General features: G+C 39.5%; 2 protein-coding genes across 2 annotated transcripts in view; one reads left to right on the top strand and one right to left on the bottom strand.

Moving 5' to 3' along the window:
• The window catches only part of LOC134006181 (FH2 domain-containing protein 1-like), a 29118-nt gene extending 21810 nt beyond the window's left edge, over positions 1-7308 (bottom strand). Inside the window, exon 1 of the mRNA XM_062445265.1 lies at positions 7175-7308. The gene's annotated coding sequence lies outside the window, so the exon portion shown is untranslated. The remainder of the gene's footprint in view (positions 1-7174) is intronic.
• LOC134006179 (zinc finger protein 208-like) overlaps positions 1-12724 on the top strand; it is a 1001836-nt gene that overhangs the window by 514534 nt on the left and 474578 nt on the right. The gene's annotated exons all lie outside the window — the stretch shown is intronic.

Raw genomic sequence — 12724 nt, 5'->3', positions numbered from 1 at the left:
TCTATATTTATATCCTGGGGCTCTACTGGAATATCTTTGATTTACAGCTAAATAAAACCTCCTTATTTATCTTTTACTGGTCCTTTATGAGGCCTCTCAGTTCAGCGTCTGTCTGAAACCGGCCGTTTTAGCTCCTGTCTCTTTAGGCCGCCCTCTCGATTAGTCTTCTCGGCTCTAATTGACCAACTTCTTGGATTTTACTTCTTTTTCTTGGTTTTTACTCAAAATGCAAAACTTCTCATATACTACCGTACATTTTGGAGCCTGAATCAGATCAGAAATATGCGAGTGAACAACGTGAATAACACATGAAACAACCTTAGAAACAAAGGCTGCCAAAGGACGTCCGTTTGTCGGCATGTGCGAACAATCTGATGCCATCATGAGGAGGACGTGGAGGTAACTTTCAAAACAAAGTACTGAAGCAGGTTGAAGCTCAGGCTGGCTGATATGGGGACAATCAAATATCAGAATATTTAAGATCAAACGCCTCGATATCGATAGTTTGACAATATATTCATCAGTAATTTGGATGTAATGACAAAGTGGATAAACACTTATTCCATATCATGATATTAAGATATTCAAAATCTAAGACGATATCTATAAAATATCAATTTATTGCCCTAGATGAAGCCCTGACTTTTGACCTCCTGTTGTCCTCGAGTCGAGAAAGGAACGGAGGAAGAAGGAAGGAAAGGAGGAAGGAAGAAGGAAGGAAAAGAAGGAGGGAAGGAAAGAAGGAAAGGAGGGAGGAAGGGAGGAAGAGGGAAGGAGGGAGGGATGAAGGGAAGAAGGAAGGAAGGAAGGTAGGAGGGAGGGAGGGAGGGAGGAAAGAAGGAAGGAGGGAGGGAGAAAGTAAAAGAGGAAGGGAAGAAGGAAGGAGGAAAGAAGGAAGAGGGGAAGGTAGGGGGAGGAAAGAAGGAAGGGAGGAAGGAAAGAAGGAAGGAAGGAAGGAAGGAAAGAAGGAGGGAAGAAAAGGGGATGGAGGAAGGAAAGAAAGAAGGGAGGAAAGAGAGAGGAAGGAAAGAAAGAGAAGGAGGGAGGAAGGAAGGGAGGAAGGAAAGAGGGAAGGAAGGGAGGAAGTAAAGGAAGGAAAGAAGGAAGGGAGGAAAGAGAGAGGAAGGAAAGAAAGAGAGAAGGAAGGAAAGAAAGAGAGAAGGAAGGGAGGAAGGAAAGAAGGAAGGAAGAAAAGGAAGGACAGACGGAAGGAAGGAAAGAAGGAACAGTCAAAACAGACGGGTTAAAACATCAAATTGAAAAGCATCACTTTCAGCCACCAGATGAACTGAGATTCAACCATCAGCAGTTATTACTAAAACCTCATTTACACCTTCTGAGCACAGAACCGTCTGGCTAACAACCTGCCAGCATCGTGTTGAAGCCGTCGCTGGAGGAGAGGAAACGGCTCCAGACACCAACACATGAGTCACAGCAGCCTCTTTTTAAAGCCCCCCCCCCCCCCCCCCCCCCCTTTTCTCTTTCTACTCTGTCGGTTTGCTGATTTCATGAGACTACTACTCCTGTTGTCCTCCAGTCAAGGAAGGAAGGGAGGAAGAAGGAAGGGAGGGAGGAGGAAGGAAGGAAGGAAGGAAGGGAGGAAGAAGTAAGGAAAGGAGGGAGGAAGGAAGGAAAGTAGGGAGAAAAGAAGGCAGGAAGAAGGAAGGAAAGGAAGAAAGGGAGGGAGGAGGGAAGGATGCAAGGGAGCAGAGGGAAGGAAAGGAGGGAGGAAGGAAGGAAAGGATGGAAGGAAGGAAGGGAGGAAAGAAGGAAGGAGAGAGGGAGGGAGAAAGGAAAAGAGGAAGGGAGGAAGGAAGGAAAGAAGGACAGAGGAAAGAAGGAAGGTAATGGGGAGGAAAGAAAGACAGAAGGGCGGAGGGAGGAAAGAAGGAAGGAAGGAAGGAGGGACGTAAAGAAGGAGGGAGGGAGGAAGGAAAGACAGAAGGAAGGAAGAAAGGGGGTTGGAGGAAGGAAAGAAGGAGTAAGGACAGATGGAAGGAAGGAAGGGAGTAAAGACGGAGAGAAGGAAGGAGGGAGGAAGGACAGACGGAAGGAAGGAAGGGAGGAAAGAAGGAACAGTCAAAACAGCAGCCTCTTTTTAAACCCTCCCCCCCTGCCCCCCTGCCCCCCCCCCCCCCCCCCACCTTTTTTTTCTTTCTCTTGTGACTTTAGGTTTCCAGGCTGGTTTGTTGCTCAGCAGTCTCACAGATTAGCTCTCGCAGTGACGGATCTCCTGACGCCTCAGTCTGAGGATTACAGCAGCAGGTCAGCAGATTGAATATCCAGACACTGAAAACGGCATACTGTACATTTCCAGAAAAACCACCCTGACATCATCTTATAGGATTAGATACAAAAATGTATCCCAGAAATGATCCGGAACAAATATGCAAGAAACCAACTGAAAGAAATCGCAGACACGAGAGGAAACAGGTTCACTTTTCTAGAACTTATTATTCTGATTACCAATTATATCAATCTATTAACCCCGTCTGTTTTAACTGTTCCTTCTTTCCTCCCTTCCTTCCTTCCTTCCTTCCTTTTGTCCTTCTTTCCTTCCTTCGTTCTGTCCTTCTTTCCTTCCTTCGTTCTGTCCTTCTTTCCTTCCTTCGTTTTGTCCTTCTTTCCTTCCTTCCTTCTGTCCTTATTTCCTTCCCTCCTTCCTTCCTTCCTTCCTTCCTTCGTCCCTCTTTCCTCCCTCCCTCCTTCCTTCCTTCCTTCCTACCTTCCTCTCTTCCTTCCTTTCCTCCCTCCCTCCTTCTCTCTTTCCTCCCTCCCTCCTACCTTCATTCCTCCCTTCCTTTATCCCTGCTACCTTCCTTCCTCCCTTCCTTCCTTCCTTCCTTAAATCGAAGAACGCTTGCATTGATTGGCTCTGAGTCCGTACAAATAGTCATATTTTCTAGTTCTGGGTGTAAAAAGGGTCGATTGCAGGTGTCGTTAGACGGGAGATGTTTCGATGCTACTTGGTATTGATTTATTTCGGTCAATACCTTAAAAGGTATTGAGTACCGATACTCAGCCCTAAATGTGACGTCAAATGTCTTGTTTTGTCAATGACTCAAATGTATTCAGTTCCTCTCACAGAAGACTAAAGAAACCAGATAATATTCTCATTTGAGACGCTGGAATCGGAGAATAGACCTTTCTTTTCTTAACAAACATGATTAATCGCTTCTTAAAATCACTGGGAATTTTTTACATAGATGGCAACTAATCGATTAATCAACGAATCATTGCAGCTGTACACTTTAAAAAGAAAGAAGAGTCTAAATCTTCCAGAGAAAAGTCACATCTAAAAGGTAAAATCTTGGCACTTTGCTGAAGAAATGACTAAAATGATTATTTGATCATCAAAAAAAGCTGACGACTGATAGATAGATTTTTAGGCTCTAAAACAATTAATTAATGGTTAAAGAAAGTATCCAGAGCCACAGATGCTGGATACAACACATCAGACGTACACACACTTTCTGTCACCGTGGAAACCCCAGTAAAACTCACCAAGGAGGAGAAGGCGTCTGTCTTATTTACCAGACAAACAACAGTAAACATGTGTGTGTGTGTGTGTGTGTGTGTGTGTGTGTGTGTGTGTGTGTGTGTGTGTTGTGAAGTGATGGGGGAGTAACCGAGGACCCCCCACATTGACGTGGCTTTTTAAACATCATTAGCATTAAAAAAACATCAATTTTGGCTGAATGGTGGGCTCCATTGTATCAAAAAAGAAGAAGAAAAGTGTTAAATAGTAAATAAATCCTCTTTAAATCGCCTTCATGGCTCCGCTCAGCGACTGACGGGTCCTTTTATTCAACGGAGGAAGCGACAGAGATTAAGGTTTACAGCTGTGTTTTACAGTCAGGCAAAGCAAATGGCTGGCTGGGCATCGCATCGCCTGTCTCTGGGGTTACCATGACGACGGAGAAAGACGGTTCCCCTAACAGCGACCCCGTATCTAAAATGTCATCGTCACCGGAGCCCCAGGCGGGTTCGGAGGGGGGTCAGGGTGAAACACTCAACCCAGTGAGGGAGCACCGCGGCCTGGCTACGACACACACACACACACACACACACGTTTGACAATATCGAAGAATAAAAGAGATTAAGCTTTAAGTCTTCTGCAACAAATAAACAAACAAAGGGAAAACAAACTTGTGGGATTTTGTGACATTTGCACAAAGTCCAAAATCCAACATGAGTTGTTGTTTGACAGGAACGAAGCGAAGCAGGAAGTGAATTAACATGCTTCATGTTTTGATGCTTGCTGAGTCAATCATAAACTTCCTGTTCTGTGGGAAGAAAATCACCCAGAACTTTATATGACGCATGTTTGGTGTCAGAATACAGTTTTCTAGTCGTGTTTTATTTTATGAATCAGTCCACACAAATAGCTCAACATACGTATTAACCTTTGTGTCGTCCTCCCGGGTCAAATTGACCCCGTCTGTTTTGACAGTTCCTCCCTCCCTCCTTCTTTCCTTCCTCCCTTCCCTCCTTCCTTCCTCCCTCCCTCCTTTCTTTCCTTCTTCCTTCCTTCCTTCCTCCCTCCCTTCCTTCTTCCTTCCTTCTTCCTTCCTTCCTCCTTTCTTTCCTTCTTCCTTCCTTCTCTCTTTCCTTACTCCCTCCTTTCCTTCCCTTCTTTCTTCCTCCCTTCCTTCCTTCCTCCCTCCTTCTCCCATTCTTCCCTCCCCCTACCTTCCTTCTTTCGTCTGTCCTTCTTTCCTTCCTTCTTCCTCCCTCCCTTCCTTCCTTCTTCCTCCCTTCCTCCCTTGACTCAAGGACAACAGGACGGTTAAAAGACATCATGCTCGTCTTATTTTATCTATTCAATAAGTCTATCTTCGTCTCTTGATGATTCATAACAGTCTTTGTTAAATACACATGATCAATCTTTAGTCTCTATACTCTACTCAGCAATGTGAGGAACATTTCAGTACAGCTTCACAATTAACCAGATTATCACCAAAGCAGGACGGTTCAAACTTCAGCAAAAGATACAGACTTTCAGAATCTGCTATAAAACTTAAGAGCAGCTCGGTTTGCTGATTTCATGATCCTACTACGACGATGATTTAATAAAAGTCAGAAGTCAAGCTGTTGAGGTGTTAGTGGCCTCCAGGATTAAGCTGATTAAACTGGAAGCAGCAGCAGCACATATTTGTTTGAACAGCTAAATTTCCCTTCTGTAGTCACTCACTGTTGACAGAGACGCCAAGTTCAAGTCCAGTTTCCTTTAAATTAAGCTCAATGTAAAGCTGAGACTGTATTTACAGCAGTGTAACACTTTCTCAGTTCTCAGTAGTTTAGTGTCTCATGTTGACTTTCGTTTAAACCCTGGAGGCCTAAAAAACCTGCTAAATACTAATGAAGAAAAACATCCTTCTGTCTGCTGATCAGAGGAACACGAGGCAGATCAGTAGATTGATAGAAGTTTAACTGATAAATCATTTATTCAGTAATCAGAGTGTAACATTTGCAGCTTTTTGTGTTCAATATAAACTGAATGTGGTGCCTTTGTTTGTTTTATTTGCTGCTTGATTAGAAATAATTCAGTTTATTTGCCAATTTAAACAGTGAAACTCAATGGAGAGACACTTCAGATGAGAAATTGTATTACACTCTGTATTATAGCGGCTCCACGGTGGAAAAATACCATTAATCATCATAAAAACTATATAAAAAAATTCTAACAGGGGATATTTGTTGCATTTCGTACCCCCCTTGCCCTCCCCATATTTCCTTTCCAACCTAATTGACGTTTTCTTCTGGAGAGTGGGTTGGTCTTTCCACTGAAATCTGTCTAATGAAGCCGACAAAGCCATAAAAAAATCTAGATGTTAGGAGATAAAACACAGTTCAGTGTACAGATTCACTACAGAGTCAGTGAGGAGCTCTATAAACACACTGCAGGGATGTTATTGTAGCTAAAAAGAGTTTTTGAGAGACTATTTCAATCAATTAACTTAAATGCAACTAAAAGATATTTGCATTATCTAGACTATAAACCTACATATTTTCCCAAACCATCAATTTATCTAGAAAACTTTCAAAAATGCCTGTTATACTTTCTTCAAGCTCATGGTGACGTTTTCAAATATCCAGTTTTGTCTGATCAATAGTCCAAAAACCAAAGATATTCAGCTTATTATCACGTTTGACACAGAAAGACTTCAGAGCAACACATCTGAGAAGCTGCAACAAGTAAATATTTGACATTTTTCCTTCAAAGACGACTAAAATAATCATTTTCTGCAACTGAGTTAATGGAATAGGAGTTGCTCCTCAAGATGAATTGTTCATTTTCTTTGTCACACAGGATGATAAAGTATATATATATATATAGGCTATTTGCGTTTTGGACTGCTGGTCAGACAAAACTATTTGAATATATCATTTGAATACATTAACATGATCATTTTTCACTATTTCCTGACATTTTATAGAAGCTCTACTGAGTACCACATACTGCAGATAACTAAACTATTAGCACATAACGATGAGGGCATGGTACATGCAACTGGAAACCACTACACAGTATATTAATGGCAGAATATTATTCATTAATATGAATATTACAGATTAGAGCAATAACACATAAAAAGTGCCTGAAATAGTGATAATATTGTAGAGGTATCAATGAAAACGAAGCATTTAAAAGTCAGTAAAAGCTGCAAATAACCATTAATATTAATATAAGATAAACACTAAAAGAGTAGCAAAGACATTTCATCTATTTATATGGTGACTGGGCAGCAAAGAAACTCACTGTAGGACCATTTAGGATTAATGGGAGATAAATGATGCCGGAAATAGAGACACACCAGATTAAACATCACAATGCCATTTAAGTGATGAATGAATTGTTGAGCACAGCAAGAAACGTTTGATCAAACCAATGAAAAGAGACATTATTAAGCATAATTAAAAGGAATAAAGGCATTAAAGTCGGTATGATGTTACTACACCGATATATTGTAGATATTGAGTCACTCTGAGAATATCAAAGGGTTGTTTTAGAGGATGGTTGTGGACGTAAATGTGAAAGTATTGTGGTCTCTGTGTTAATGAGCTGCAGAGTTCATTTACTGCGCTTCATCAGATCCGCGCCGAAGTGAACAGAGACTGTCACAGAGGAACCAGCAGTGTGAAATCAGCGGTTATTTCCATCCAAACTTACCGGAGAGAAGCTCAGCAGCAGCGGGGACAATCCTCCGTACAAGTCCCGTTTAAAAAAAAAGAGTAAAATCTGCAGAAAAACGAGCTTTTCTGATCCAGTTTGACTCCGGTTGGCATCCAAAGGTGGCGCGCACTGTGCAGCCGACCGACACACTGATACTGAGAGAGGGAGGGAGAGAGAGAGAGAGAGAGAGAGAGAGAGAGAGAGGTGTGGGAATCCCAGCCGTCCTTTGCGCATGCGTGATAGCTCAGGTGGACTTTGGAAGCGCTTTCTTCTCTCGTGCACGCCCACCTGCTCGTGATGATACACGTCAGTCATCAGATTGGAGAAAGAGTATCTTCACTGGTCATTAAAATGATTAAAATGTCCTGAATTGGAAAAATAAGCATGAAACATATCAGACTGATATTGTATTAACAACAATGTGGAAACGGCTTCATTTAATATTTTACATCTAATTCAGTGGTTTCCAATCTGGAGGTCAGTACATCAACAAAGGGTCTTAGGGTTAATTGAAAGGGTCGCAAGATGATAGGACGGGAAAGGTTACAAGGAAATAAAATATTTTTGACACACAAAAGTATCATCTTCATCAGTTATTCAAACACATTTTAACAACTAAGTCTTTCCAGAGCTGCAAGGTTAGTCGATTAATTGATTAGTTGATTGGAAGAAGATTAATCAGTTACTATTTAGATGAGTGAATAATAGTTTTAGCAATTTTTTTGGAGCAAAACTGAAAATCAGTTTTCAGCTTCTGATGTGTGATGGTTTATTGATTTTCTTCATTGTGAAACATGATGATGAACTGAATATATTCTGGTTTTGTGCCAGACATTTGAAGACATTGGACTGTGACGAACTTTAACAGATATTTTCACTTTTATTGTAACTTAACTGTTAGACAATGCAACATATGATGAGGGTTCCCAAATATACTTTGCTTTATGTAAAGGGGTCACAAGTCAGAAAGGTTGGGAGCCACTGCTGTAAAGGTTGAAACTGAATATTTACTATTTACACACAAGTTTTCACCGTTTTCCGTTGAATGTATCTAAAATATGTTGGGTTGATATGCAAAACTTTCTGTCTGGAAAAATGGGTCAAATGGTCACGCTTTATCGTAATGACATATTAAGTTATCTAGAAAATAACTCAAAAACACACACGCAGGGTAAAATGAACAGTCATCCAGTTGAGTGTGTGTGTGCGGACCAGATAAGCTCTTTCGGCCGCCCCGCCTTTAGCAACATCCAATCAGGGTTTCCTCTCACACACACACAAACACACGGTTATCATTTCATGCATCAGCAGTTTTCTGTCTTGTTTTTAAAAATATATATAAAGTAAATGATCAAATAAATATCAATAAAAACAGTTCAGATCAACACGAAACGATTCAGAGAGACACCAAACAGTATTTGAACAGCCGACTGTATTTAGTGACAGTGTTGTTTTACATGCTGACGTCATCAAACCATTAACTGTACATAAAGATGGACAACATGTCTCTACCAGGCGGGGAGCTCCGGTCCTCTGAAATGAGGCCAACGAGGAAGTAACTTAAAACTGCATTCTATCAAAAGGCCAACAGGGGGCGACCGTTTTGGTGTCAAAAGGACTTCCGTCTCTATACAAGTCAATGGAGAATTCACCAACTTCTCACTTGATTTCTAACCTCAGTAAATGTTTTCAAAATGTGTTTATGGTCTCAATCGCTAGTTTAAAGCCTTCTTCAATGCAGTATGATGTTCATTTGGGACATTTTGGCCTCCCTGATTTTATATGTGACGATAAAGCAGGGTATGCATTAGGGCGTGGCTACGTAGTGATTGACAGGTTGATTGGTTCACAGGTTCAGGAGGGCGCCTGATGCCCATATAAGTAGAATACGTGTTTTTTTTTACCCGGCATGCACCGGAGATTTTCAAGATGGCGCTGCTCAGATCCGAAACTATTCGCTTCCAAGCAGCAGTCCACAAACCAATGGGTGACGTCACGGATGTTACGTCCATTTTATATACAGTCTATGGTCTCTACTTCCTGCTGCTATGCTAAAGTGAAGCCGAAGTATCTTGTTTCAAGGAGCTGCCATCTTGCTTTTGTAATGTCATTTGGAGCCAGAGACTGCACAGTAGAGTCAAGGCGGTGGGATGATGGTCAACAGGACTTACCTCAGAGATTTGAGAGAGGCGTTCGCAGCTGTCAATCATGATGTCATAACACTTTCTTATTTGAATAACGATTTAAAAGCAAACGTATCAGAAAAATGAGCACATGAACAAATATCAGTGTGATAAGAACGACCTAAAATGATTGAAATAATCTTTGGGAAAACATGGTGTGTACTTAGATTTTTTAGTTTGGCTCATGTCCCACCTGCTAACATGGAGGGTTATCTGATGTTAATGAAAGTAGATAAGATACCCAGTAAAAGTATCAATACCACAATGTAAAAATACTTACTTACATTTAAAAGGAAGTATTTCATTTTCAAGTCCTCCTTAAGTAAATGTAGAGACGTATTACCAGCTAAAATATACTTAATTACTGAAGTAAATGTACTCAGGCTGTAACTATTATATTAAGTAAAGTTTACTGAGTACATAGTGATGAGTCAGTATGTGTAGCTGCTGGTGGTGGAGCTAGTTTTTAGCTGGTTTGTTAGATAAATCTGACGGGTTGGGAGACAATAAGTTGGGTAGTTTCTTTCATCTTTGCAATTTGGTGCAATTTTGTAGAACTTCAAACAACTCATAGACCTCTGAAAAATGAAAAGGAGACACTGATTTTTTTGTAAGGAAGGAAGGAAGGTTAAGGCATTTGATAAGATTTGGTCCACATTCCTAAACTATACTGGTACTACACTGGCATCCAGGTACTTAGGTGATACTTGGATGTCGTCTCTGATGGGTGTGACCCCCCCTTTACTTCTTTATATTATTTTATTTTATAATATATTGGTGATACCTGATGTGTGCCTGCTTGTTGCTCTCTGTTCAGAAATGTTTGTGAAAATGAGCCTGGATGCAGGAAACAGACAGAGGACTCCGGTTTGTGTGTTGGTGTTGCCTGGTGAATAATTGCTTCTATTTAAATCGGTCCGAGCAACAGAACCACAAACAGACCAGAGATCCATTGTAAAATCAGTCCACTGATCCCTCACACTTAAAGACAGAAACACACATACTGCATACTAATCCTAAAGGTTTTGTGAGTGTTTGAGTTCACATTTCTTGATGTTTTTTTAATGCATGTTATATATTGTATATGTCCTCATATAGTTTGCCTGGCCTGGACCACAAATAGAGAAAATGAAACGCATTTGAATAAACTTAAATGTTCTGGCACACATTTTTACAACTAACACAATTGTATTTTTACAAAAAAATCTAAATATTTGCTGAATATTCAATCAGTGATAATGGCATCATGCACATTTCCCCTTTTTTTAAATTATAAAGATCCAATAATGATTTTTTTTGTGAGTCTATACTTTCATGGCGTTATCTATATTATTAGGTAGTAATAGCAGATAAAGTTATTTGAATTTTGTTAGTTGTATTTAATATACAATATTCAAAGAACTCATCTTTTTAATCCCAACTTTGCTTCATGTATGTTGAATTGTAATCTCATTAGCAATTATTACCAAAGTATACAGTTTTTTTCAGGAAAAGTCCTTGGAAATAATCCCAAAAAGTATATGAATCAAGTGTTGTCTTAACATCCTCATTTATTTTTCTTTTAAATGTTTCTCTGTAACATTAAAATATAACGAGGATATATTCTCATATGACTGCCAAAGAGAGTAAAACTCTCGTTGCAGTGGAAGAAAATGAAAACCACCCAGGAAAGGAAGGTGAAAACCAAACTGCAGCAGTGGAAAGCACCTAAAATATGCACCAAACTAGGGTTGGTGAAACCATGAATTAGTTTGCTCATCATCCAAGTCATTGTTCATTATGATAATCGGATCCTGTTCAGACTTTAACTACAGGTATATTTACATAGAATGAAATTTCTTAAAAAATTTTAAAGAAAGAAAATCAGTCACTGTTTTGCTTTCAATAGCTTTATTTGATAGTTTTCAAACAACAATAAAATAATTTGGTATTTCTGGCACATTTGGCACATTTTGGTCCTTTTTGTCATTTATAACGCAAATGAAGAAGAAAATCCCACTTTACCCTTTAACTCTAACAATGAGCACTGTTAACTGCACAGACTGCTGTTTGCGAACAGAGGCGATAGATCATATAAATTACATTTTGGTTTTCATAAAACATTTTAAGGCAAAGAACCCTCAATTTAAAAATTCATCATCATGTTTCCTGTGGTAACAAACCATCATTACAAGATCAAATGGGATTAATGGTCTGTCATAACAAGGTAAAAAGTCTTGGTAGCATGTTTTGTCATTACCATTGGGGAAAAAAAAAATCTTAACTCAAGGTCCACTTACTAGCTCTAGAGCTTTCATCTCATGGTCTTCCCCAGTGGATGGAGTTTTTTCTCATTGTAGACCATGAGGTGCTGTTGCCATTGAAGAATACAGAAAAATAAAAGCTAGCAAGCTATTAAATGAACCTCAAGTAAAGACAGACTGCTGAATACGTTTTCACTCAAAATCATAATATATATATTTTTTAAATAACGGAAAAAATAAAATAACAGTCTTAATATCGCCTGTAAACATAATCTTAAAAAGCAACATTTGCTACTCAAAACATCAGTATTGTTTACAGTCAACTTTACAATGCTGTTGTGTTTCTTTTCTCAAAGTTCGGTGGTTTCTGACTTTGGTTGGTGGCTGTTTTTGGCCTCTTATCACATGACAGGAACTACAGTTTTACATTTTTTAATTGAGTGCAATTTCCCTTTATTTTCTCCAGGTGAGACAATTCAGCTTTTTAAAAGATCCACTGACTAATAAAAGACAATTCACTGGAAGTGTACAATATATAGTTTTTGGGGATATTATTGCACAAAAACATCCACAGTCATTGCATAGTTGTTGTTGTAGTAATAAGGCCTTGAGGTACTGGTAAACAAACATAAACACTTTTGCACATGTTAACAAAACAGTGTGAAAGGAGTAAATTCACTGAACATTTCATCATACAGCATCATGGGAAATATAGAAGGCAGGCAATGCTTTGGAAATGCATTTCAAGTGCAAAGAGCGCAGGAACAAACAGTAAGCAGACAAAATAACAGGAACGGTTCACATTATGATGCAATCTAATTCAACACTGTCTCAAAATCTACAATCAAGGTTAATAGACAACAAAAATAAACCATATGAGCTTCACAATGCTCAGGATGTTGCATCGGACAACATCAAACTGTCAAGGTGTTTCTGTTATTTTGTCCAACGAATCGTGGATCGTGATGAACAGGTGGATTTATGGTCTCAATCAGAAAAAAACATATGAAAGCAGCACAATTACTCAGCAATTTTCACATAAACTGAATCTTTCATCTTTACCAGCGTAGTATTTTGGGGATAACATCGTAAAAACATGAAATTCGGCACAAATGCGAAGT

The sequence above is a fragment of the Scomber scombrus genome, chromosome 23 (assembly GCF_963691925.1).
Source record: "Scomber scombrus chromosome 23, fScoSco1.1, whole genome shotgun sequence".
NCBI classification, from domain to species: domain Eukaryota; kingdom Metazoa; phylum Chordata; class Actinopteri; order Scombriformes; family Scombridae; genus Scomber; species Scomber scombrus.
Note: the sequence above shows the minus strand (reverse complement) of the source record. Positions and strands in the feature narration are given on the sequence as shown.